The 27,781-nt window shown below is 33.7% G+C and overlaps 1 long non-coding RNA gene across 1 annotated transcript in view; it reads right to left on the reverse strand.

Moving 5' to 3' along the window:
- Positions 1-2,562: 2,562 nt before the first annotated feature.
- LOC144617355 (uncharacterized) overlaps positions 2,563-27,781 on the reverse strand; it is a 117,514-nt gene continuing 92,295 nt past the window's right edge. Inside the window, exons 2-3 of the long non-coding RNA XR_013557757.1 lie at positions 20,412-20,503; positions 2,563-2,624 (exon numbers count right to left, since the gene is read on the reverse strand). This is a non-coding gene — a long non-coding RNA (uncharacterized LOC144617355). The remainder of the gene's footprint in view (positions 2,625-20,411; positions 20,504-27,781) is intronic.

The following is a 27,781-nucleotide window of genomic DNA, read 5'->3' on the forward strand; positions in this document are numbered from 1 at the left end:
GGCAGAAGAAAAAGAAATATATAGAGCACAAATTGGAAATGAATCCAGAATATTGTAGGAACAATAAAAATGTAGACATGGCTGGAGAATATTGGATGAGTGGAAAATATAGCAGAATAAAGTATGAATGTTAGGTAGGGACCAGCTTGAGTAGATCTTTGTCAATTAAAGCTAGAAATTTAGATGTTTTTCTTTAGCAAATAGAAAGCTACTGAAAATTGTGAAAGAAAGACAAAACAAGACAAGGCAGGACAGAATCCGGCAGGATAGGACAGGAGAAGACAGGGCAAGATAACAACAACAACAACAACAACAACAACAAAGACAATTCAGGACAAAACAAGTCAAAGCAAAGAGAAAAGAAATGACAGTCAAGTAGACATTTTAATAGTATAAACTATTGAATCTGGAGGCACACAGGTATGGCAAATACAAAGGCATTTTTAGTGGTCCAAGAAAACTTTCTGAAGTTTTAGTCCTGCCTCTATCTTTGTTAGGATATGATTAGGCACGTCTCTTGTTGTACTGTCTGCACTGAAAATTAAGCTTCAGCTCCCTTATGTTAAAACAAACAAAACAAAACAAAAACAAAACTAACGTCTGACTTGCCATTTCATCGTTACTGTAAAAAGTAAATTCAGAATAACTGTATGTAAAATACATGTAAAATTGCATATAAAAATTCAATTCCAAAAGTGAAGTGACTTCTAAATAGGCAAACAGCATTGCTGAAGAGCACCTCTTTAGTATACATTCATCAGTCAATGGACATTTGGACTCTTTCCAGAGTTTGGCTATTGTTGATAATGCTGCTATAAACATTGGGGTGTATGGGGGCGCCTGGGTGGCTCAGTCGGTTAAGCATCGGACTTCAGCTCATGTCAAGATATCACAGTTTGTGAGTTTGAGCCCCGCGTCAGGCTCTGTGCTGACAGCTCAGACCCTAGAGCCTGCTTCAGATTCTTTGTCTGCCTCTCTGTCTGCCCCTTCCCCACTCATGCTCTGTCTCTGTCTTTCAAAAATGAATAAACATTAAAAAATTAAGCATTGGGGTGTATGTACCCCTTCAAATCTGTATTTTTGTGTCCTTTGGGTAAATACCTAACAGTGCAATCGGTAGATTGTAGGGTAGTTCTATTTTTGGTTTTTTGAGGAAGCTCCATATACCGTTCTCCAGAATGGTTGCACCAGTTTGCGTTCCCACCAACAGTGCAAGAGGGTTTCCCTCTCTCTGTATCCTTGCCAATACCTGTTGTTTTTTGTATTGTTAATGTTAGCTATTCTGATCATCAGAGAATCTGTAGAAAGATTAAACTGACTTCTAGTTAATTTTAGGATTGCCTCTCACCTCCTGTGTATTCTGAGAAATTTAATAAATTCTGAGTTTCAGTTGTTTCCTACAAAATGGTAGTAATGACAAGTTTTTGAGTAATTAAAAACTATCATGTGATAAGGTACATAAAACATATAGCACACACAGGCTCATACCAAACAAGTATGTAATAAATTATGTTTTTGAGTAGTAGTAATTTGATAGTGGTTTGATAGTGGTAATGTAGTTGCAGCAGTAGAATTAGCATAAGTCAAGCCATACCATCATGCCTTTGATTATGAAACGCTTCAGGACAGTCTGCGTGCAAGTATGTTCTATTTGTTTTATACTCTTAAAAGACATTTAAAAAACACTTTCCACATTAAGAGTTTTACTACTAATTATAGCATAACTTTGCCTGATTCCAGTCTAATCCAATGCTAGTTTTAACCAAAATGAAAAATGAAATGAAAACAAAATGAAAAAAAAATAATTGAGACGGGCTTAAGCTTACTTTCTGTTTGCAATCCTGCATACATTGAAGTAGCCTGGAGTAAAGGAAAGAGTTTAAAATGTGCATTCAGACTAACATGATTAGTAAGCAATACTTAATTCTACTAACACCTCAGGGCACCTGAATGGCTCAGTGGGTTAAGCTGCCAACTCCTGGTTTTGGCTCAGGTCATTATCTCACAGTTCATGGGATTGAGCCCCACCTTGGGCTCCGTGCTGACAGCATGGAGCCTGCTTGGGATTCTCTCTCTCTTTCTCTCTCTCTCTCTGACCTCCCCCCCCCCACTTCAAAATAAATAAATAAACTTAAAAAATAAGTCTACTAACACCTCAATTCCCTCAGCTGTAAAATGGCAATTATACTACCTGTGTTGACTGGGCTTAAATGTGGTATAATTTAAAGTTCCTTAAACATTGCTTGGCATACAGAAGATACTCAATAAATAATAGCTCTTTTCATTATCTTATTCAAAACCTCACTTTTATCTTCTACATTTATTGGAATTGCAAAAATTATTTTTGAATTACTATGTGTTTCATATCGATTTTTCCTAAAGAGTGAATTGTGAATTGTGTATTGATCATTAATTTTAGGTCACTCTTTCACATGTCTTGGACATTTTGCACTTGAAACAATGTCTGAAATATGTGCACTTTATCCTAGATATCCGAAAATCGTATCAGATGCTTTATTTCTTGGAGTTTGGATTAATCTCAGTTGAATTAGTAATCACTTACTCCTTTGCTGGGCAAGTAGCTTCATGGTTTTCTGTTTTTCTTGCACCTCTAAAGAAACTGCCTAAACAGATAATAACAAAAATGATAAACTAGTCAAAGCCATTTTAAAATGTAATTTGTTTTCTTTTCATTTTCATGCTTATTTTTCATATTCGGTTTTCCTCCCTCCTTTAGTTTCTCACGTTTTCTCCCAGTTGGTTACTTAATTTCTTTTTCATTTTTTACGAGGTCATTCTTACAGTTAATATTTGGCCAAAAATGACTATAATTCACACAAATTCCTACAGCTATGTTCGTCTTGCGGTTTTAAATGCCTTTTTTTTTTCCTTCTATAATACTGCTTGTCTTCTTGTATACAACTTATACTCTCAAACTCCTTCTGTCTCTTCTAGCTGTTTTTTCTGTTGAAGTTTTCTTATTAAGACCACCAGAAAAACTTGTGGTCATGCAAAGCTGGCTTTATTAAAATTTCAAGGCAGAGTGCAATCTTTGCAGAATCTCAGGAATGTCTCAAAGGGGAAGTCTGGAGAAATTAGTGATATTTGGTAAAATGGACAATTTGCTAGAAAAATTGGGAATTCATCCTTGGAACATGAATCTATACAATGTTAGAGTTAAATCAGTCTATGCTTTTATCCTAGAAAATATGGCCTTAACAAGCTACTGTTAAAAATTTTTTAACTCAAGTTATTTTGCATGGCATTGTTTGTTCAGTTTATTTTGTGAGTCATGATACACTTGCTTTCCAAATTTTGGCTTTTGTTCTATTTCTCACTCCTTCTTCCATCCCCCTTCCTCTTCTTTCTTCCCTGTGAGAGAGAATAATACCACCACTTAGCAGTTGGGGAAATATAATCAAAGTCAAGTCTTGGCTAGTGAGCAATAGAAACAAATCTGAAACATGACTCCAATCCAATACTCTTTTAGCCATTGCTAGTAACATTCCTAAATATGCTAGAAAACATATTTTTTAAATGATTTACCATTTAGATATGTATGCTTTTAGTATAAGAAGTGATGAAAATTAAGACCAAATTAAATGACTATATATTACAGAAAAAAATCATGACCTAGGACTTTTTTATGATATTGCATGGCCAATACATAATTTTTTCATCACTGATTTTTTAGTGGTTAAAATGCAGACCCTAAAAGTATACTTTTAGTAAAAGCTCTAAAGAGTTCCTTCACTGGTGTAGTTGCTACTTTATTTCAAATAGTATAAGTTGTGAAAAGAAAGGAAATTTGTGTTGTTATAGATTTCAAATGGAATTATGGGACTCTCCTTTATAGGAATAGATATCATTTATTTGAGAAATATTGCTCATGAAGTTAAAGTACAGGAGCCAATGAAGGAGAATTGGATTAGAGATGAGCAGATAAGTTTTCTCCATTCCCTTGATGTTCCTGGAAGCAGCATGATAAGTGCACAATGTATTTGTTCAAAATATACAATCTCCTAAGACTGAAATAATGTCCCTTTTATGCACCAACATAAAAGACAACAACAAACTTTAACATTAAAAACAAAAGAAAGTCTTTTTCTGTCTGAAAGCATTAAAGGTTTCTGATTTTTTATTAGATAACTCTAGGACTTCACTTCATGACAGATAGGTAAAATAAATAAATAACTTATACAGTACAAAAAAAAAACTAATTTGATGAATATAAATGAGGCAAGATAATTTACTCAGATGTTACTTTGCATTTAATCTTTTAGAGTCTCTCTTCCATAAGTTAGCCATACGTTGCATTTACTTGTCTGAGGCAATTTTGCTGTCCTAGTATCAGATGCTGGTTCAAGTCAATGATTCTTCCTGTGATTTGTAAAAACCTAAAATGACTAAACTAAATATGCTAGAAACTTCAAAGAGTAAAAGAAAAACAAGGAGTGGTTTTTAGAAGAGCAAGGATGGAGAGACAAAGATTTTCCAATCTTGAAAGAGATCCTTGAAGAATGGGAACCTGCTAAGCATTAAGTATTGGCCTCAGAGCAGCTGTGTGAGTGGTTCCTCAGGAAGGCGGGGCCATAAGCACTAAAGTGTCTGATTTTTGTCTGTGTTCCCCGGCTCCAAGTTTGGTGTGAGAGGCTGAGAACCACCGAATCTCAAAGCATTCTCAGATTAACCAAGTAGCCAATCAGTACTTTAACAGTGTGTGAAAATCTGGGCCTTCCAAATGACTCTGCAGGGAGGAAAACCTAATAATCTAAGACTGTATTTTTCACTAGTCCTCAAGGATGCAGAGAAATTACATTCAAAGTCGAGTTAGTTGTAACATCTCTCTAAAAAGTGATAAACTACAAATATTTATACAGGACATGATGTTGTTACCTTCTGGGAAGAATGAACTCAGATACACACAGAGAACCACAGATCTACAGGCAAACTTAGAAGGAATGTTTAAATTTTATAAGCTGTGAATAAAGACTCTAATATCATACCTTATGCTATGGAATATTGTTTCAATTCCACTGAAAGTGAAACACACATACACACAAAATAATGGCCTTTTGTAGTCCTAGTGTGCTTTGTAAGGCTGCCTTGAAGTGGGAATTATAAAATACCATGAGAAACACCAAAACCACTTCAATGGGTTTAGCAAAATGATTAATTTATTGGCCACCCAGACTTAAAATTAAACCTGGTGTTACCATTTAGAGAGCTAAAACACACCGAGAATGACAGAAGTACGCTGGTAATTTTAAATGTTACAAATCCACAAACCCTTCATTTTTCTCTCTCTTTTATTCCTCCATAATTTCTAATGAAATCCCAAAGTGGCAACAACAACAACAAAAATCACCTCCCATTAGGAGAAACAATAAACAAAGAAAATGTCATAAGACTAGTAGAAACATACTATTATATTATGATCAGTTACTGATCCCTACAGGAAATCCATGTTGGGAAATTTTTCCAAAGAACAGAAAAGCCATTCTATTAAGCTTGGACTACAATCAGTCTCAGAGAAAATCTTTGGGATGCTCCCTAAGCCAAGAGTACAAAAAAAAGGTTGTGGTATAAAAGAAATTCACCTAACTCCAGGGGCATGTGTTTACATTGTGATATTGAAGACCTACTTCTTCCCTGGGTTGTAGGAGACATGAAGTGGTATAAAAGAAAATGATGACACTAAGCATTTAAAATTAAAGTACTGGTTCAAAATACATTTAATAAAAATATATTATCTAGCCACTAGTCCTAGCCTGAGGAGGGAAGTAATGACCATTCACTAATTCCAGAAAATTTTAGACATTTTCTACCTCTAAAGATACTGGAGCAAAAGATTGGCACTCTACTTAGGTTCCAGTGCAAAGAACAGTAGTGGGATGTAGTGTGCAGTCAATATGTGCATGCTAAACAATGATACCCCAAGACTTTCAAAACCCTGTCTCCACACTCCACCCTACTGTCCAGATAAGAGAGCCTAATCTTTCTTATTAAACATAAATAGCCTCAAACAAAACCCATTTACCTTGTCAATAAATCTTCCTAATTCCCAAATTTGTTTTCGTTTTGTACTCTTCAATATTATTAGACTGTATTTTGCCAATATTTTAGGAAAGGAAGAAGGGGAGAGAGAGAGAGAGAGAAAGAGAGAGAGAGAAAGAGAGAGAGAGAAAGAGAAAAAATTAACTGAGAAAAAATTAAGAGAGCATATAAAAAAGCATGTTTTTTAAAAAACTGCCCATATACTTTCCAAATTTTATTTATTTGTTTGTTTATTTATTTATTTATTTATTTATTTGACAAACATGTTGTTTATTCTGTGGCAGACACTGTTCTAAAGGTTTTAAAAATGTTAAGTGAATTAAGAAATAAGAGAAGATTCTGTATGTATAAAACAAGAAGCTTATACTACAAAAAGAGCATTCATGTTACCCTAATGAGCTGATGAAAAACACAGTGTGTAAGTTTCATATTGCTACTGTAATAAATTACCACAAGTTAGGTAACTTAAGGCAACATAAATATATTAGCTTACAGTTCTGGAGATCAGAATTCTGAAATGGGTCTCCCTGAGCTAAAACCAAGGTATTGACAAGAGTTGTGTTTCTTCTGGAGGCTCCAAGGGAAAATGTGTTTCCTTTATTTTCCAGCTCGTAGAGGCTACCAGACTGCTTGGCTTTGTGGCCCTTTCCTTCATTAAAGTTAGCAGTCATACTACTATTGTCATATCTCCTGTGACTCTGACTCTTCTGCTTCCTTCTTTCACTAGTAAGATGCTCACGCAGATAATTCAGGACAATCTCCCTACATCATGATCCTTAATATACTCACAACTATAAAGGCCCTTTGCCTTAAAAGGCAACATATTCACAGGTTCCAAGGACTAAAATGTGGGTATTTTGGATGGGGAGGTGGGGTTGGGGAGGCATTATTCTGCTACCACACATAGTCAAACAGTTTTTGAAATAATCAGAGAAATATGACAGTTGCTTAAAAGGGAAATATATATATATATATATATATATATATATATATATATATATATTTAAGTTTATTTATTTATATATTTATATGTTAAATAAATATGTTTATTTATTTATATATATTTATATATAAATATATATATATTTATATATATATATGTTTAGCTTACCACACATGGTCAAAAAGGTTTTGAAGTGGTCAGAGAAATATGACAGTTTGCTTAAACTGTCATAATAACAAAGTTAACTATAGAAAACATTTAATAGGTCAAGACATGGGAACCATATCAGACTACATTATAATTATTTAATAGGGACTTAGTGTAAGATAGTAAATGTACCTGCCACCAATTGTTCTGGACTATGCTTGCCTCTAGAAATGGAATACATTTGGGATTGAGAGAAAGAGAAATTTCCTTATGATAATTTCTAAATAGAATGTCTTCAGGAAAATGTTACTTGAGGAAAAGTATGGGAAGAATAACAAGGTCTGAGGAAGGGTTTGTAATTGGTTGGTAGTTCTAGAGATGTGGTCTTTAGAGAATGGCCAGAAAACTATAGGAGGAGTAACTTAATAGTAGAAGTGCAAGATGAATGGAAAATTCACCAACCAATCATGTAATTATTCTTAGTATCCTCAGAAAATACTTACAGAAAGGACCTCTGGTGAAGAATATACTTCTGAATATTAGGGATGGGGATCATAATCATTCAAATATTTCAAAATATGTAACTTGGAATAACATCTCTGGAGATACATTTATAAAGTCTGAAAAATTTTTAGTGCAGTAGCCTATGACCCAGGATTTCTATCTTAAGTATGTTTACAATGGGAAGCCCATGGAAACTCATGTTTAAGAATGTTCACTGCAATACTGTACTCATAAGGAAACACTGGAAACATCCTAAATATCTATAATAAGAGAAGAGATAAATACATTTTGGTATATTTTACTAATGAAAAAATATACAGTAATTAAAATGAATAAATAATATATAAACATGTATATGAATACATTTTAAAATATATTAAATAAAATATTAATAAATTACAGTTTCATTCATTTATAGAAAATATATTTAGAAATCCAAAAAGCACAACATTTTACTTTTAGATCTATACCTCTTTGCCAATATATACTAATATAATAAAAATCTGTATGGAATTCAATTTCCAAGTTCACAATAATGGCTATACATATATATGGAGAGAGAAAGAAATCTGGTTTTTTAATTGTATCAGTTATACATGGTTATAATTTTTTGGTATATAAAGTAAAATGTACCTTAAAAAGTACACAAATCCTAAGTGGTGAACTTAATAAACTTATGTAAAGAGAATGAAATTATGCTATCATCACCCAGTTCAGGATATAGAACATCCAAACATGGAAGCTATCTCCTCTGTCCTTTCTTATCAGCTATTTCAATAGCAATGTAGGAATATAGAAGGTAATGGAACAGTGTCTTCAAAATTCTCTCAAGATCATTTCAACCATTCTCCTTACTCACCACAGGCTTGTTTTTCCCATTGTTGAACTTTATCTAAATGGCATCATAAACTATGTGTTCTATTGTGTCTAGCTTCCTTCACTAAAGTTGATTTATGGTTAGAAGATTTGTGCTTGCTGTGTTTAATAGAAGTAGTGTGTTAATGTTCATTGCTTTAGAGGATTTTGATCTGCTGCAGATTAATATTTAAGTATTATTCATTCATTGAGTCATTGTACTGTCAATGGATATTTATGTTAATTCCAGTCTCTGCCTATTGTGAATATATTCCTAGGAATATTCATGTCCATATCTTTTGGTGAGCATATATTCACATTTCTTTTGATTTATATGTATATAACTTACATATACATAGCAGTGAATTTCCTCAATGTAGGGTATACCAGTGTTGAGACTTTGTACATACTACAACCTAAATCGTTGTTACGGTTTATTCCCCAGTAGCAGACAATGAGAGTTCCCCTTGTTCTACATCATCCCCAACACTTAGTATTATCAGTATTTAAAATTTTAGTTATCTGGGGAGACTCCTCAAAAAATTAAAAATATAAATCACAGGGGTGCCTGGGTGGCTGAGTCAGTTAAGAGTCCGCTTAGGCTCAGGTCATGATCTCACCATTCATGAGTTTGAGTCCCGCTTCAGGCTCTGTACTGACAGATAAGAGCCTGGAGCCTACATTGGATTCTGTGTTCCCCTCTCTCTCTGCCACTCCCTGGCTTGTACTCTGTCTCCCTTTCTCAAAAATAAATAAACACTAAAAAAATTAAAAAAAACATAGAAATACCACATGATCCAATAATTCCACTACTGGATATTTTCCCAAAGAAAACAAAAACACTAATTTGAAAAGAAAATGGTATCTTATTGTAGCTTTAATTTGTATTTCCCTAATGAGTAAAGAGATTGAACATTTTAATAAGCTTGCTGACTATCAGAATATTACCTTTGTGAAGAGCCTACTCATCAACAATTATTCTGTATTATTATATTTTATTTTCAAAATAAATCTACCAGTTAGACAGAAAATTGTGATTCACTAACACTAGTGGGAGAAAGTAGAATATTTGCTTAGCATTATTTTTAGTTTTAGTCATGTTTGAAATGATTCACATTTCATAAAAAAGAAAATAAATCACAATCCAAATCAGAAATCAAAATGGAATCTGACAGAACTTCTACTTCCAAACAAGATTGAATAGTAGGGACTGGATTTAATCTTGTGCCTGGAAAAAGAAGAAAGAAGTAGAAGTGGAAGAAGAAGAAGAAGAAGAAGAAGAAGAAGAAGAAGAAGAAGAAGAAGAAGAAGGAGGAGGAGGAGGAGGAGGAGGAGGAGGGGGAGGAGGAGGAGGAGGAGGAGGAGGAGGAGGAGGAGGGGGGAGGAGGAGGAGAAAAGAGAAGAGAAGACAAGACAAGACAAGACAAGACAAGACAAGACAAGAAAAAAAGAAAAGAAAAGAAAAGAAAAGAAAAGAAAAGAAAAGAAAAGAAAGAAAAGGAAAGAAAAGAAAAAAAGATAGGGGTATCACAATAGCATATTGCAGGGCAGAAACAGAGCGAGGACCAATACTGCTCTCTGGACTGGCTGAGTCACTTTATAAAGTGCTACCTCTTGGGTGCTCTCTATACTCTGAGTCCTTATATATGATCCCTTCCCTGTCTTTTCAGACCTAACGTGGTAAAAGTGTTCTTCTGTTCCTAGCCCCCCAATATTAAACTCTCCATTGTTTTCTTTTTCCCTTACCCTTTCCTTACCCCTTTAAATGTGTGTCTATTAAATTTTCCTCAATTACTCTGACTATTGCATTTATTTCCTGTAGGGAACATAGGCAAAGACTGTAGGCCATAAAATATACTAAACACACTTTTTCATGGTTGATATAAACCTCTATGGTTATTTAAATTTGATTTTTCTGATTAAAATAAGCAAAACAATTTTTTTGAAATTTGTATTGTCTCTAGGAAGAGAGAAAATGTATAGCCCAATGAAAGATTTGTCCCTACTTTCTGTGAGCAGAGATTTCCAAATAATTGGTGTTTTGCAAAATTTCTTTTGGGTAAAGTGGAATCTGCCTACACAGTTTAGTTGAAAATTTTCAAAATACTTCAAGGGATAAAGTTCAGTTACTTATATATAATGGAAAGTGAATGTGATGTAAAAGAAAGGGTTGTGAGAGAGGAGCACGAGTCAAGCTCATGCTTTTGAATATAGTATCATTAAAAATTCAAACTGAAGCATTTTACTAATTTTATTTAACCTTTTTAGCCACTGCAATTTTGTGTGTGGCAAGGGAGCTTTCTCATGGCAGAGAAGAGAAGAACTAGTTCACAGTAAATTTTACAAATTGCTTTAAAAAGGTCACTTATGTCTTCATACTCTTTTAAATCTATATTCAGAAAAAGAATATAATTGTCAGTCAATTTTTCTTCATTTCAATTATAGCATGTAGAGTTGAACTGTATGTATGTGATTTCTCTGTGTCTTAGTGTTTCTTTCCATTCTTTTCCAAAACAAATTTTACATACCGAGTTCTCCATAAAATCTCTGATTCTTTGCCAGTGACTGTCTTATTGGTAAATTATAGCTATAGATCCTTTTCAGGCTCTGCTATTGTAGAAAATTCCTGTGCTTTAGGGTACTGTTACCAAAGGTTGAAAAGACATTCAGAATAACATTCTTTAGTTATAAGGGAAGGAAGGAAGGAAGGATGGAAGGAAGGAAGGAAGGAAGGAAGGAAGGAAGGAAGGAAGGAAGGAGAAAGAAAGACAAAGAGGGAAGGTGGGAAAGAGAGAGAAGGAAAGGAAAGGAAAGGAAAGGAAAGGAAAGGAAAGGAAAAGAAAGCAAAGAAAGGAAAAAGTGTTTTAATCCAGGCCTATAGGCTGAATACAGGGCTAAGCTTTCTAGGAAAATAGTCATTAGAAGGAATTTTTCTTACAGAATGACAAAATTAACCTTCCATAGGAAAGAAGAATAGTGAATCAATGAACACAAACATACTGAACAGGTAGATAACCTGGACTTTAATACATGATGTGTATATAAAGGGAGAAAAAAAATGGGGCAGGGTCTATATCTCAGCTTGGACTAGTAAGATTCATTTTTTTATGAATGAGGAGAATTCATGTTAATATTAGTAACCATGCTAATTGTATCTATAGAATCACTGATAATTCAGGGTGAGCCTGACAAGTGATAGAGAAATCATACCTTCTATATAAAATAAATCCTTTCATAATCTTTCAACTTATATTTACTTATGTTCTGGGCCCAAATACTTCCTTTGTGGTCTTCAATTTCATCTCTTGTGACATACCTAGATTGAATCAATGCAGACTTTCTTCTAAAAGTCAGTGGTCTAGTATTTGAATATTGCAAACAAGTACCAAAGTTTCTTCAATTTTCAAGTAAAACAAGAGACATCCCTTGTGGCACTGTAGATTATTTAAGAGCACAGACTCTGGCACCATATTGCCTTGATTAAAATCTGGGCATCTCTCCACTTATTAGCTGTGTGGCCTAAGGGAACACAATAACTTCCCTGTTGAATCTTCTGTAAAACAGAATTAATAAAAATGCTTACATCTTAGGGTTGTTATCATTCGCAAAATATTTAGGATGGTACTAAATACACAACTATATAGAGTGAGTGCTAAATACATATTTGTTAAATTATTTTGAATTTCTTTATCAAACTCTGGTGTATCTCAGTTCTTCATATGTTGTGGTGCTTACAAAAGAAATTGATGATTCTGGAATGGTTGGACAAATGTGGCTCCTTTCTTTATTCTAAATTATGTTCTTATTTCAATGTTGGATGTCATCTCTATTTTGGAAATGGCATCCACATTTTGAATTCTGAACAAGCAATAAAAATCCTAATGCTCTGCTGCTAAACTATGACTCTTTCACTCTGAACTTACAAATTTACTTATTTGACCTCAAAAGGAGGACCTTACATTTTCCCAACACACTGCATATTTAGCCCAAATATCTTCAATAAGAGTAAAGATTGATTCCCTTCATGAATTAATTATCTGTAGTAAACATTAGATCTGTTCACTAAATTTTCCTGAATCCCTATCTTCCTGGCTACTGCACTTCCCTGCCCTACTTTGGCCAGTAAGGTGACAGTGGAAAGTGAGTGGTGTAAGTAAGCTCTACCTCATGTTCTTTCTTGGTTACTTGAGTGAGGACACAATAAAGAATGTCACAGCTCATCTACAATTAGAATGAAGCATGAGCACCAAATAGACCAGATAAGGTAGATTCTGAAGGGTCTAAGATTTTACTTTGCATGTAAGCTGCCAAATCAGCCTGCTACACTTTCATGTAAATATAGTGACAGAATACAAGACTCCTACCCCAGAGGAACAGACCATTTATTACTCTTAGCAAACTCAGCAGTCAGGGAAATTCCTACAAGGCAGAGGGATGAGGACCAGTTGTTTACTTGTGTGTGCAGGGAGTTGCCCTACAGGAAACATAAAATGGGTCGATTCTTTTTATATGGTACAGCTGGACAGCTGGACAGCTGTCTATCCCCTCCTCTGGAGAATGAGATCTTATACATTAAGCAAATCTCTCTCAGGAGAAAAGGGGAGGGAGACTCTAGGTTACTATCTTTAGAGTATAAGCAAGTGCATTAGGAGAGTAGAAAAGAGGTTACATCTCCAAATCTCTCCAGAAGGATATACTATTCTAGCTTCCAAGACATATTTGCCTATCCACTATGTTCGTAGCTCAGATGGCCAGAACTGTATGCTTATGGAGAAATCCCTGGAACAATATCTTCCAATATTACTGTGATTTCAGGGTCATTTTGTCTGATTTTTTTTTTTTTTACCTACTTTCAATCCAAATATTCACAATAGCCCACACTTAACAATTATTTTTTCAAGAAAGAAAAACTCTTTGATATACCCTAAAGACATTTCCTCATTTTAATAATCTAACAAACAATTTAATGAGCACATATGAGAACATTCACCTTGGCATATAAAATAAGGTGATTCAGAGGTGGGTGATTAGGTGATTAGATGTGGGCTCTTTTCCACACACATGCACACACCCCAAAAAAAAAAAAAAAAATGAAGCAACTCTGTAACTAGCAGAGGTGTTCAAAGGAGTGTTGAGGTCTTGCTAGTCATTTGTATACTTGTAATGGATGCATTTAATCAAAATGCACTTGCTATAGTGTAAGAAAAATAAAAGGAGTTAAGAAAGCTGTCTTTGTAAAATAGTTTTGAATTTTTTTACCTTTAGGAAACTGGATAAGCAGCAGCAGCTGGAGGTGGATTTAGTTGTGGAAAAATCTGAAGCAGGAAATAACTCTTTAATAAATATAAGATGCCCTAAATTTATTTAAACACAGGACAGTTTTGTTTTGTTTTGTTTTGTTTTGTTTTGTTTTGTTTTGTTTTCACAGAGCACATATTAAGATCCAGGATTAAGATCCTGAAATACTGTTCAGATGAATGAAGGTGCAAAGCACTAATTAGCATAACCAGATAGAATAACCATTAAGATAAAATTTTACTTGGAAATATGGAAAGAAAGAACATATTTTCAGGAAAAAAAAATCCTCAGGATATAAAATGAACCATACACAGCAAGATGAAGCTCTTCACCCACTCTCACCACATGGTTTCCTCCATCAGGTACCTGTTCCCCTTCTAATCTCTCCTTTTCATCTCTAAGATGTATGCTGTCACAAAAGCACTACGATTTCAAATCTGAACATCTCTGCTAATTTCATGGTCAGATATATCATATATAGATGTTTTAAATACTTCCCTGTGTTAGTAATGATTGACTTGCACTCAGATTTTTGTCTGTCTCCTTCAAGTATGTCTTCCTGAATCGTAAAGTTCTAAAAAGTAAAACTGAATTTCCCAGAATACTCCGCAGTGAGAATACTGGATGTCAATCTATTTCACCAGTTATATCTAATCAAGTGAGATTTGTAAGGCAACCGTGTTTTTCCGGATCCAAGGATGACAAGGACAAGATCTAGATAAACTGCCTCTCAACTTCACAAGAAGTGAATGATAGAACATCAGAATGAGAAGACTGGCACTGCTGCTATCACAGAACCTACAAGTTATAAACTGAGCAGTAGGACATTATTGAGACAAAAACAATGTACACTATACCAAAACCACAGGGAGATGGTCTCCGATGAAGCCTGATAACCTCTTCTGTTCTCCTATGTTAAAATAACTGCTTCCTTCTCCTCTGCTCCCACAGCTATATCTTTTGCACATCAGCCATCAGTGTAAAACAATATTTTGGGCAATATAGGATACTTCACGGTAGGAGATTATTGATTGATTTATGCTAATCAAGGCAGTGCTGTCAATATCACTAAACATATAGGCCAAAAGAGCAGACACGAATTCCAAAGGAAGCCAGGGTGTTCTTACCAAAACAGGGTAAATGGATACTGGGTGGTCAAAAAAGCTCATTACACTATGTTGCAACTGAAGATTTTCATAGAATTGTATTCTGTAGTTTTCTTTTTGGCTTGTATTTAAAAAAAAAAAAAAATGTTTACTGCAATTCTGCACATATTAAGAAATGGTAGCGATGTCACTTACACTGAGAAACAGAACCGGTAAAAAATAGAATCAGGTCAAAGTGTGAAAAAGAAATAACCATATAAGATAGTTGCTATTGACAGTACAATTGAGACATAATGAATTGTGTTCGAGGTATTGCCAGTATTTTAACATGTATCATACAGCATACTTTAAATCTCTGATTAAAAAGGACATGTGCAGATCCTTCAAGCTTCTTCTTATAAGACTGCTATCTTAGTCCATCTGGGCTACTATAACAGAAATATCAGAGACAAGGTGGCTTATAAACAACTGAAATTTATTTCTCACAGTTTTGAAGGCTGCAAAGTCCAAGATCAAGATGCCAGCAGATTTGGTGTGTGGTGAAAGCCTGCTTCCTGATTCACAATGGCCATCTTCTTGCTGTGTCCTCACATGGCAGTGGGAACAAGGGATCTTTCCTGGGTCTCTTTCTTAAAAGCACTAATCCTATTCAGAGGGCTTCACCCTTGTGATTTAATCACATCCTAAAAGCCCCATCTCTATGTATCATCACATTGGTGCTTAGTATTTCAACATACAAATTTTGTGGGGATGTAAATATTCAATCTATTGCAGTTGTCTTCTGTTGATTCCCATGCATTGCCAACTCTAATGACTGACTTATGTTCCAATTATGTATTTTACCAGTAGAACATCTGGTATCTGTCCTGATATCTTATCAGGATCTGAATCTTATCTGTTCTCAAAAAAAAAAAAAAAATCAGAACAGCTTAACCTCATTCAAAAAGAAGTCTTAAGAAGCTGCTTCCCATGAAAATCAAAAGGGCATGTATTCATTGGTCTAGTTCATCTATATAAGATAAAGTTCATGGTCTGTAAGGGCTGAGCACAAGAGTTGACAACATGATCTAACAGTCTCTGGCCTCTTTATGTGTAATGCTTATCTAACAGCTGATAATGTGTACTGAGAATGGCAGCCCAAGAGAACAAGGCTTATCTCAGCCTTTCAGAGAGTCATGGCATAATCTTGATCCCATCATCACATTTATTAGCCAGACACATAGTAGTACTCATAATTTTGAGAGAAATTTAAAAAGAAAGTGAGAATACTCTCTTCCTAATCCACCTAGTTGATCAATAATCAATCATCAAAAAAAATAAACTGATATGAAGAATTTGAAGCATTTTTATTTGTAGTCATTCTCAGGATAAAGAGTAGTTCTGACTCTGCAAGCCATTTGACAGTGGCTTGCAGTATATAGTTTGAGAACATTTTTTATCTTAAGAGGCTTAGTAGTATTCTTTGTACATATACCTCTATGTGACCGGACAGTCAAAGAAAAAATTAAGCTTCCTTAAGAGACCTTTTCTTTTCAGGTTAACCAAAGAATTTATTTTGTCATCGTAGTGTTGCTTTTCTTTCTTATTGCTTTGTTTCTTCACAGCCAACTATGAAGTTTAGTAGTTTCTCTTAGATAAAATTAAATCTGTCATTCTGTAGGCATTTGTACTTTGGGAAGATAAAAACAAACACTCACAGAATTTTATTAAATTGTGTCTCAAGTACTATATTAGGAACCAACTAGATGCTGCTTATTTTTACAAAGTTTTGTTTTAAAAGATATCTATCGTATGGAGGCATTTGAATTCAGATGTCTAATTCAGAAAACTATTTTTCCAAATCCCATACCACTTTGTACATGTTGATATCTTAACAGTGATCACAATGAATTATAATAACACAGTAAGAAGTTGGTCTTCCCCATTCCTAACCTTTAGACTCTATGCTGGTGGAGGGCAAAATTTATGTCTGATTCATCTTTATATTCCTAATGCTTATGCCAGTGTTTATCACATAATAAATTATTCAATATTTTTAAAATGAAGAAATGAACACATCTATTCCATTTTTTGTTCCATCTACATATTTGTCAAGTGTCTAATACTTACATAAAGAATTTCATGAAAACTTGAAGTATCCTCTGATGACATAATTTTAAATGTCCTAATTTTATTTCTCTTTTACATAATTTTTTTATCTTCTTTATCCTTTCAAATGGTTTTATTGAGATAGAATAAAATATAATTCAAGGTGTTTTTTTATCCTTCTCTTTTCCATAGTTCATTGGACACACTGCTTTGAACTTACCTTTTTTTTCATGTAATAATATATCTCAGAGATCTGTTCATATCAGAACACAAAGGAGTTTCACAAATTTTTAAAAGCTAAATAATATTTCATTGCATGAATGACAAAAAAAGTCTAACAATTCACCTATGGATTGCTTTTTGGACACTACCCCTAGCTGTGCGGTATACCAGACAATATCATGAGTGAATACAATTTTACAGGTCATTCTTATATATATGCAATACAATACATAAGACAAATTGTTAAAATTAGAATCACTGGGTCAAAAGTATATTTGTACTTTTGATAGAGGCTACCTATTTACCTTCTGTGTGGGTTGCACCAATTCACACTCCTATCAGCAATGAATGACAGTTGACAGTTTTAAGCATCATTGCCAACAGAGTGAGTTATCAAAATTTTGAAAATTTGGCTAATCTTACCAGGTGAAAATGATATTTCCGTGTAGTTTTAGTTTATATTCTCTTCTAATGAATGAGATTTGAGCATCTCTTCATATACTAAAATGTCTTTTCCTTGTGTTTTGAATGTTTGTCCATTTTCCCACATTGTTAGAAGGCTGTCCTTCCTCCCATTCCCTGCTAATTGATGTCTATGACAATTTACTATAAACATTTTTCCAGCTTGTAATTTTACATTTGATTTTGTCTATGTCATTTGCATGTGGTAGTTTATATACTTTTTTCTCCCCTTGATATATGTGTGTGTGTGTGTGTGTGTGTGTGTGTGTGTGTGTGTGTGTGTGTCAAAATCAATTGGTTCTCAGAAGTTTAAAAATAGTGTTCAAAAATTACTGAATCACATTGCACTGGAGTTTTTATGGCAATTATGCTTGAATTCAATGCTGTATAGTACTTCTGGTAGTTGTGAAATTTTACCCAAGAAGGTATTTTGCTAAATAGTAAACCATAAGTACTGTAGACATTTTAATGAAATGGCATTTAAATCAGTGTAAAAGAATATTATTAAATAAATGGAAAACTTTAGCATGAAGATTTAAGATGAAAACCTGAATTAAACATTTTAATCTTTTAATGGTAAATTGTTCAAAGTTCCAAGAGAATAAATACAATCATCACTGTAAATCATAACCACCAAACTTGAGCATCTTCTTGATTTTATTTTCCACTTTGAATCCAATATAGATTTACAGTTATTCTAAAATCAAAGTAAATATGTGCTTGTTGCTGTCACTGTTATAGAAACAAGAGCATGCTCCTTCAGTCTTTTAAGTTGTAGTAGCCACAGATCCACTAAGTCCTCCATGAAAAAGTATATTGTTTTAGGATAGCTGTGTACTGGAACAGAAACCAAGCATAGTCTAGCAATCTTTCCTTCCAGTTGTGTCTGTGAAATACCTCTGGTTATTTTCCTCCTATATCCTCAACCTTTTTGTGTTCCAGTCACTAAATTATAGTTTGTTATTTCCTTTTCCCTACTGGGCAGATCACTTGGTCAAAAATTCAAGGTACCAATGGGCTACCGTACATACAGTGCCCCCTGGTGGTCAAACTAGAACTTCCTTCAGGAGGTGAAGAAAATGCAGACAGAAAACTGGAACAAGACTGATCAAGCATATTCTTTACAAGTTAATTTAAAATACCTAGTTGCTCTTGTTGTATCATAACTATCACAATTGATATTCACATTAAGCATGGAGCTTCTTCTTCAAATATTTGAGAAAAATCCAGTTTATATTTCTGCATATCCTCAAAACCAGTTCTGATCATTTAAGGGTGGATTAGTTAAAAAAGATGGAGAGAAAATCATTAAGACACACAGATTTCTTAAAAAAATAAATATATTTGCTGCAATATCAGATAATTATATTAACTGCGATTAAAGATAAAAGAAACTAAAGGACACTAAATTAAAAATAAGTAGGTTGATTGATGAAACAGTATTTTCCCTTGTTGAAAGAGTAACTTCCTGTTTCAGTTCTTGTTGTAAGTATTTGTTTAGCTCTGGCAGCATTATGAAGAAACACTGTCTTTCACTCATCAGTGAATGCTGACACATATAATTTACTGGTCAGAACATATGCATTATGCTATCTTGACATACTCTGTAGCTGTTCATACTGGTCCTATCTTTCTATCTCTCACCCACATAAATACACTCAACATCTGGAAGAATAACTTTATCATGTAACAATAGAAGATACACTATTACATGAAATTACAATAAAGAATACTATCATATCACTTTTCCTGCAATATCCTAGCATAATGGAGTCAGTTAAGGCCAGATTTTTTAGTCATGACTAAGCACTTATATACAAAGGTAGATTTAGTAAAGCAGAGGAGATTTAGTTCCACCATCCTCACTAATATCACTAAAAGTTCCATGCCTAAATTTTCAAGTACTATATTTCAAATAGAACCTGCTGTTGTTTACTTTCCAACCTTTTTTTTTTTTCTGGTCCATTTATTCATTATATACAGAACTGTATTAAAAAAGACTGAATGGAATATCCCTTGGAAATACAGCAGGTGGTATGATTAATATAGAACCATGTGGTGAACATGTTTCCATATTTAGAAAAGAAATTCTATATTCTTAATTCATAAAATATTTTGGTTTCTAGTATTAAGTAGAAATTTATTTTTAATAATTATGCTTCAAATATTGATGCATTTTTTAAGAATACTTAAGACATTGTTGAGTTCTATGTATTTGAGATTGTGTATAGTTGAAACCTTATTATTAACATTTACTATTAAATTGGTATGTTAGGTTCTACTAGAGGAAAGATTGAAAAGAAATAATATCAAACCAGCTCAAGATCAGCAGTATAAGCCTATGAACAATCGCCAAAGTTATTTTCAGAAACCATTCTAGGGAGGTATACAAAAGACTATAGTTTTTGCAAGGAAGTACTGGGTAGAGATACTGAGGAAATGTTCCAATAAACTTCAAGTGAGTCCTATGTGTGTATTCCTACCCAAGGGGAATACCAATTAAGTGTGCTTTAAATGCAAACTGACTTTTCTTTTAGTGGAAAAGGTTAAAGGTTTTAAGAAATAACACTTTACCTTCTATTTTATTAAAAAAGATGATGAGTTCCTAGGGCACTTGGAAAATAAAAAGGTTTTTAAATGACCAAAAGAAAATTAAAAAGAATATAACAAAGCTTATAACATAAAATGAAGAAGTACATAGCACCAAGGAACAGAGAAGCAATACTCACATGACAGGTAAAGAACTTGCATACAGCCCCTGGCTCCACAGAAAAAGTAATTAGATTCCTCCAATATGTAGCACAACTCCACAAAGAGAATGCTAAAGTAAAAAAAAAAAAAAAAAAAAATCATATTAAAGTATGAGTAGGTGTGTTCAATGACTCCTTCCAGAGGAGGATGTGATTTCTCCCTAGAACATGTATTCAAGTTGTGGCAGAGAGATTCCCATGACTAATCAAATCCTTTCTGGATATCTATAAGAATGATTGACATGTTTAAATGAAATATAGAATGAATCTCTAACTAATCTGAATACCTGAACAGAAAACAGAAAACGTTAATTCTTGGCATTTATCTCCTTTCAGTCTATGTTTTTGAAATATAAATAGGAATATAAGAAATTTATGTAGTTTAACAAAATAGTATTAAGAAGAAGAGAAGATTTGCTTTTCTATACCATGCTCGTGTAGTAAGTTGAAATGATATCATAGACTGAATCTAAAGTCCCTAATATGCTAGAAATTCCTTCATGTGGGGAAAGTGCTTTAATAAGATGTTTAAATTCAGAAAGACTGAAAAAATATTACATGGAAACAAAAAGAGCCAAGGTTTGGAATCTGGAGGTGGATTATTACAAAGAGATAAGCTGGAAGGAGAGGAAAGAAATAGGCCAATAATTAGATAAGATGTTGTTACTCTCAAAAAAAAAAAAAAATAAAAGACCTATAAGAAAGTTCTAATAAAAGTGTGGCCAGTGAATTAATGGATTATGTATTTATAATTATTTTCATTGCCTGATATAAACACCATGTCCATCTCACCAATAATTTCATCAAGATTTCCTAGTTATATGTAAAAAAAATCCTATTTATAAATTGTTTGTGCAATTGATTTTAGGGCTTAAACATCACAAAAGGGGGATTGACCACTCATCAGTGTTGAAGTAGAATGAAAGAAACAAAATACTTCTGGTGTAGTGGAGACCTCACAATTTGTTTCTTTTGGGGGAATCAGAAACCCAGATGTGAACAGGAGAGTGGCAGGACATTATAATATCTTGCAAAAGAATGGGGCATCCTGAGGAAAGTGGACTTAGAATCTTGAGCCAATTATCCTTTAAGATTCTTCTGATTCTTTTGGTCACACAGAATGACTGTTTCACAATAAGAAACACTTGTCTAACTAATTAATTCAGCAGTTGTTAATTTAGTGTCTACTACGTGGAAAACACTCTACTAGGCACAACTATTGATTAAGAAAAGGTCATGATCTTTACCCTCACAGGGTTTACAGTCAACTGGGAGTAATGGACTTGGGTCAAACATGAAACTAAACTATACAAATAAAATTTCAAGTTACATAAAAAACAAGGAAGATAGTGTTTGAAAGCATAAATATTTTAGAGGTCAGGAAAGACTTCTCTGATGAACTGGAAAATGAAGCTGAAATCATTTTCATTCTTTTCTCCTTAGAAATCCAATAGTTCCTCTATACTCACTTTCATAAGAAGAATCTGCCTACATTTTTATTGAGGAAACAGATTTACTCAGTAGATAAATTCTGCAAATTGTGCTTTACCTCAGCATATCTACAAATACATATGTATGTATATATATGTATGTAAGTGTATATAGATATAGATACAGATATAGATGTAGAGATATAGATAGATAGATATAGATATCCTTTCCTTCTTTAGGTATTATAGATGAACAATTTATTCTTTTTTCAAAGGCCAAATCTATAACCTGTGAACTAGATTCTATTCTTTCTTGACCAATCAAGAATATATAAGCAATTTTTCCAATAAATCTCAAAATCTTACCTTTCTCTTAGATTATTCCCATTATAATATTTACATGGTGTTTACTTTGCTGTTTTGTCTCTACCAGAATAGTGGAAACACCATACAAAACTAGTCAACAGGTTTTATTTCGCTTTTTGTTATGAACACATTTACCAGTTCTACCTTCAGTTTACTGAGGAGCAAGGAAAAACTGAAGGAGAAGGAACATGGGTTGTCATATTTTGCCCCTTCCATCTATCTCATTACCACTTCTACCATAAGTGCTTGACTAATACAGGGAAATAACATAAGAAAAGATATAATACAGGGGCGCCTGGGTGGCTCAGTCAGTTGAGTGGCAGACTTCGGCTCAGGTCATGATCTCGCTGTTTGTGAGTTCGAGCCCTGCATCGGGCTCTGTGCTGACAGCATAGAGCCTGGAGCCTGCTTTGAATTCTGTGTCTCCCTCTCTCTCTGCTCCTCCTCCACCCATGCTCTGTCTCTCTCTCCTTTAAAAATAAATTAAAAAACATTTTAAAAATTAAAAAAAAAGAAAGGATATAATACAGTTTCTAGGTTATTTTTGTTTCTTAGAACACCACATCACTGCTACATTCAAAGCAAATTCTAGTTGGAAAGGAAAGCATGGCCTCCCAGGGCTTTCAGTGTCCCACTTACTCAATCAGACATGTCAATATGGAACATGAGCATACAACTCCAATGGATGCATTATCTGTGGGAGTTCAGCAAGACTCAAAGTGAGTACAAGGTAAGTTTATTACAGAAGCCAGAGACTCTGAGTTTTGGTTGTAATGGAATTCCATGCTCATGGGAAATCTTAGCTATATATGAACAGAATGACAGGAGGCACGCATACTGTGCTTATCTCCTCTGCTCAAGCACATGATCCATTGTTCCAACAGACTTACAAAACACAACTTGAAAGATAAAATTATTAAGAATTTTTTTCAAGGCAGAAAAAAAAAGGCATTACACCAATAGGGTCCTTCTGAGCTTGAAGCCCTGTACAACTTCACACTAACTCAGATGACCACTACATCCAATCTATCAGCAAATTTTGTTGGTTCTACCTTCAAAATACATAAAGAATCTGACTCCTTCTCACCACTTCTATGAGACCGGACCATCATCTTTTACCTAAATTTTCTCTTTATCTGACTAATTGGACTCCATTGTTATAGCCCTATCTTTTCACATCTTCTCTTTACTACATTCTATTCTCAACACAAGTGTGAGAGTGATCTTTTAAAAATTAAAACTAATCATGTCATCCTTCCACTTAAAAGTTTTTAATGGTTTGCAATCTCACTAAGACTAAAATCTCATCTTTACAATAGCCTAGAAGGCTCTATATGATTTGCCCTCCCTCTCATTTTCTCTATGACCTCATCTCTTCTACTGTTCTTGCCTTCCAATTATGCTCAGATCTTGTGACTCTGCTTTCTTTCCTGTTCTTTGAGCATCCTAAGCATGTTTAGAGCTTCTGCCCAAGCTGTTCATACTGATATTCCTTTTCAAAATATCTTTACGACTCACTTACACAACTTCTTTGAACCTTTGCTCAAAAGTCACCCTCTCAGAGAGGCTTTCTCTAACCTTTCAAAATTGTAACAACCCCCACTATCACACTTTATTTGCCTTCTTTATCTATTTCTAAAATATTTACCATCTCCTAACATCCAATATGATTTACATGTTTTCATTATTACAATAATATAAACATGACATGGACAATTTTTGTCTATTTGGCTATTATATCTTTACCCCTAAGAATGTTGTCTGGTATATTAGATATTCTGTATACTTACTGAATTCTATCAATAAATATATTTCTGATTGCTTTGAGAAAACTTAACTATTATTTGTATGTATATGTATGATAGGACCTGAGTTTACCAACTAGACTTTGTAAATTTAACCTGCTTGAATATAGGAGCTTAAAGCTCAGAGTATGTTTAGAAAGCACATATAAATTGTATAGGAAAAACTGCTCCAAACATTGTAGACCATAGAATTTTTTCTGGCTGGTCTAGTCATATTCCCTCTAAAATAAAGCTCCTTAAAACTCACAAGCAAAATCAGTCATTAAGTACAGAGCTTCTACCTTCAAAACAGTGTAAGGGTGGTCCTAATGGTGTATTCCATCCATGTATATACACTTTCATTTATTCAGTTTTTAAACATTTACCATTATAGCATGATGCCATCTATTTTATGTGCAAATTTCAACTCCTCCAAAATGATAAAGAAAGCACCTTAGTTGATATTATACCTAAAATTAATTCCAGGTTATTACATTTGTCAAATGGAAGTATACTTATTTGATATGAAAAACATTCATGGCAGATTTTAAAATTGTGGGGTGATGTGCAATATAATGCTGTTTGTAAATATATGTAAATTTTCTCCACGCATAAATCTTTATCTAATACTTCTACAATGGCAAACATTATAAATGGTGGAAGTTATTGAAGAATAGAATTATTATGTGTTTGTTATTTTTCTTCTTGATAAAATGCAAACTTGGTTTTCAATAAAGTTTATTCTATTGCTGGAGCAATTAGGTTTGGGCCCCATCACAACATTTTTTAGAATTTTTATTTGGTGGAGAAAAATTTTCTTGAATAATAAAAAGCTTAGAATACTTAGTCTGACTTTTTTTTTGTCTGAAACACTTCAAAATTTTAAAAATAATAATATTAATAATTAACACTCAAATTCAGTGCTATTATGAAATATATTGTTTAAAAGAATCAACAGAGGATTCAAGGAAAATGTTGGGGACATCAGTGACATAATCTATCTTTTCATTTCATCACATGAAAACACAGAATATAATGAAGAAGCATACCTGAAAATGATAAAGCAACATTTTCAGCAGAACTTGGTAACAAGGTTTCCTCCACAAACCCCCAAATACGCGTGTAAAGACAAACCACCAAAAAAACCTGCATGGTATTAATACCTATTCAGAATGAAGGGGAGGAAATTAAAGGGTCATCTGATAAACGAGAAAAGAGCCAACAGGAAGTAACTGAAGGACAAATCAGGCCAATGTGAGAACAGTAGCCAAAAAAGAAGAAGTTTCTCCTTCCAAATTACACAGTAATAGAAGGCACAATATAAGATCCAAAGCAACTGGAATAGTCTGACCTTTGGGAACTCTTGAAACTTCCACAAATTTATAAAAACTAACCTGGATCACATCTCATTCGAAAAACCCATATAGAGAAAGACAGATACCATATGTTTTCACTCATGTGGAGCCTGAGAAACTTAACAGAAGACCATGGGGGAGGGGAAGGGGAAAAAAAAAAAGAGAGGGAAACAGCCAAACCATAAGAGACCTTTAAAAACTGAGAATAAACTGAGGGCTGAAGGGGGGTGGGAGGGAGGGAGGGTAGGTGATGGACATTGAGGAGGGCACCTGTTGGGATGAGCACTGGATGTTGTATGGAAACCAAGTTGACAATAAATTTCATATTAAAAATAAAAATAAAAACCCAGAAAACCAATTTTACATTAAAATGAGCAGAAAAAAATATTAAAGTCAAATCATATTCAAAGTCACTATGAGAAAAAAGGTAAAGGCATACAATATCATCCCCACAATGAAAGCATTCCAGAAAAGCATATAAAAAATAAAAATATATTATTTCAAAATATGCTCGAAAATAATAAGAATAGAACACATGTTATACAAACATAAGTCAGAATTAGAAAATCTCAGGAATAAGATGAAGACCTCAAGAAAGAATTATATTTTTAAAAACTGGAAAAGAAGACTAAATTAGAAGAAACACAAGAGTCAACAATCACCACAGATAATACCTTAAGAGAAAAGTGAGATAAAAATGAGGAAACATTTTCAAATTAAAATAAAATATTGAGTCACTTCTCCTTGCATTTTGCCTTGTCTTTGCTCCCACCTTTACCTTCTGAACAATTTTGGATATAGAATTAGAATTGGAGTCATCAGTAGGAATTCATCTTTTTTCCACACATAGGGGTATATGTGGAAGCAAATATAAACACAATATAGTAAACAATATATGAGCAAATTGTATGTCTCTCATTTTTGTCCATTGTGAAGGCCTGTGGATAGTTAATACCCAATGATAAATAACCCACCTAATGTCCAAATCTTGCTTTCTAAAAACTGTTCTTTGCTATAAGAAGTCAGTACTACAGAACTGTTAAAAACTATTGAAATTAACTTGAGGCGATCCTATGCTGCCAATCTTGGAAAATCTGAGAAGTATTGATGGTAAATAATGATGACAAATAAATGATGATAAAAATGAGTTGTGGGGGCACCTGGTTAGCTCAGTCGGTTAAGCATTTAACTCTTGATTTTGGCTCAGGACATGACCTCACAGTTCTTGGGGTTGAGCCCTGTGTTGGGCTTCATGCAGACAGTGCACAGCCTGCTTGGGATTCTCTCTCTCTCCCTCTCTCTCTTTGCTCCTTCCTTACTTGCACCCTCTGTCTCTCTCAAAATAAAGAAATAAACTTCAAAAAATGAATTGCAATCCAAAAATGAAAGAGAAATCTGTGAATCTATACTAATGTAATGAAATAAAGAAAAATACAAATGAGAAAACTCTAAGCTAGAATCCCAATAAATAAATGCAGAATGGAAGAATGGAATTAGAAAATCACCATTTGTTAACCATCAAAGTAATAATGAATTTAGGCAAAAATCTTTAATAAAAAACATGGTAAATGTTGATGAGGAACAGGATATTTGCAAAGTGCCCTCTCATGAAATACTTATTAAATTAAATGGAAATAGCAGAAATTTATAATGGAGAAATGTGGTAGATATGATGAATAATAAATATAATAAATATAAATTTATTATATAAATTAATATAACAAATATAATAAAGTGATAAATTTTAGCATTACCAAAAATGGGGCAAATTGAATAGGATGCATGTAGATTAGGCATTGTTTCTACAATATTCTTACCAAAAATTCGTAAGCTAAATCTATGTATAAAAAGGATAAAGATACCCAAACTGAGAGACACTCTACAAAATAAAGTGTAGTCTTCAAAAATGTTAAGAGGATGAAAATCAAAAAATGACTGGGAAGCTCTTCCCCAGTGAGGGAGACCAAATAGACACAACTAATGAAAATACATTGTTGGGATGTTAGCAGATAATTTTCTATGAGTCTCACATTTCGGCAGATATTGTGAACACAGGTACTGATAGAATTTGTTTTGTACTCTTTTCAAAACTGGTTATATAACAAATAGCTTTGGGAGAGAGAGATGGTACTTTTCTTCTATGAAGTAGATAGCAGATTTGTTTGCTCACTGCAATAACTAATCAAAAGAATAATGTCTCTTTCCAGGGCAAAAGTTAGGAAGGAGAGCTTTCAGCCCATTACAAAACTATGGGGGTTTCCTGGGCTCAGAGTCTTTCATCTGTGGTATAATACTTCTACATTGGCAGAAACTTCCTAAACCGTGCCATATTACCTCCATGAGAATCGGGGAGCAAGAGAATTTGACACAAATCTGAGGCTCGTTTTTCTTGCTGTACTTCAGTAAAAAAGTCT

The sequence above is a fragment of the Panthera onca genome, chromosome C2, assembly GCF_046562875.1.
Source record: "Panthera onca isolate mPanOnc1 chromosome C2, mPanOnc1 haplotype 2, whole genome shotgun sequence".
NCBI classification, from domain to species: domain Eukaryota; kingdom Metazoa; phylum Chordata; class Mammalia; order Carnivora; family Felidae; genus Panthera; species Panthera onca.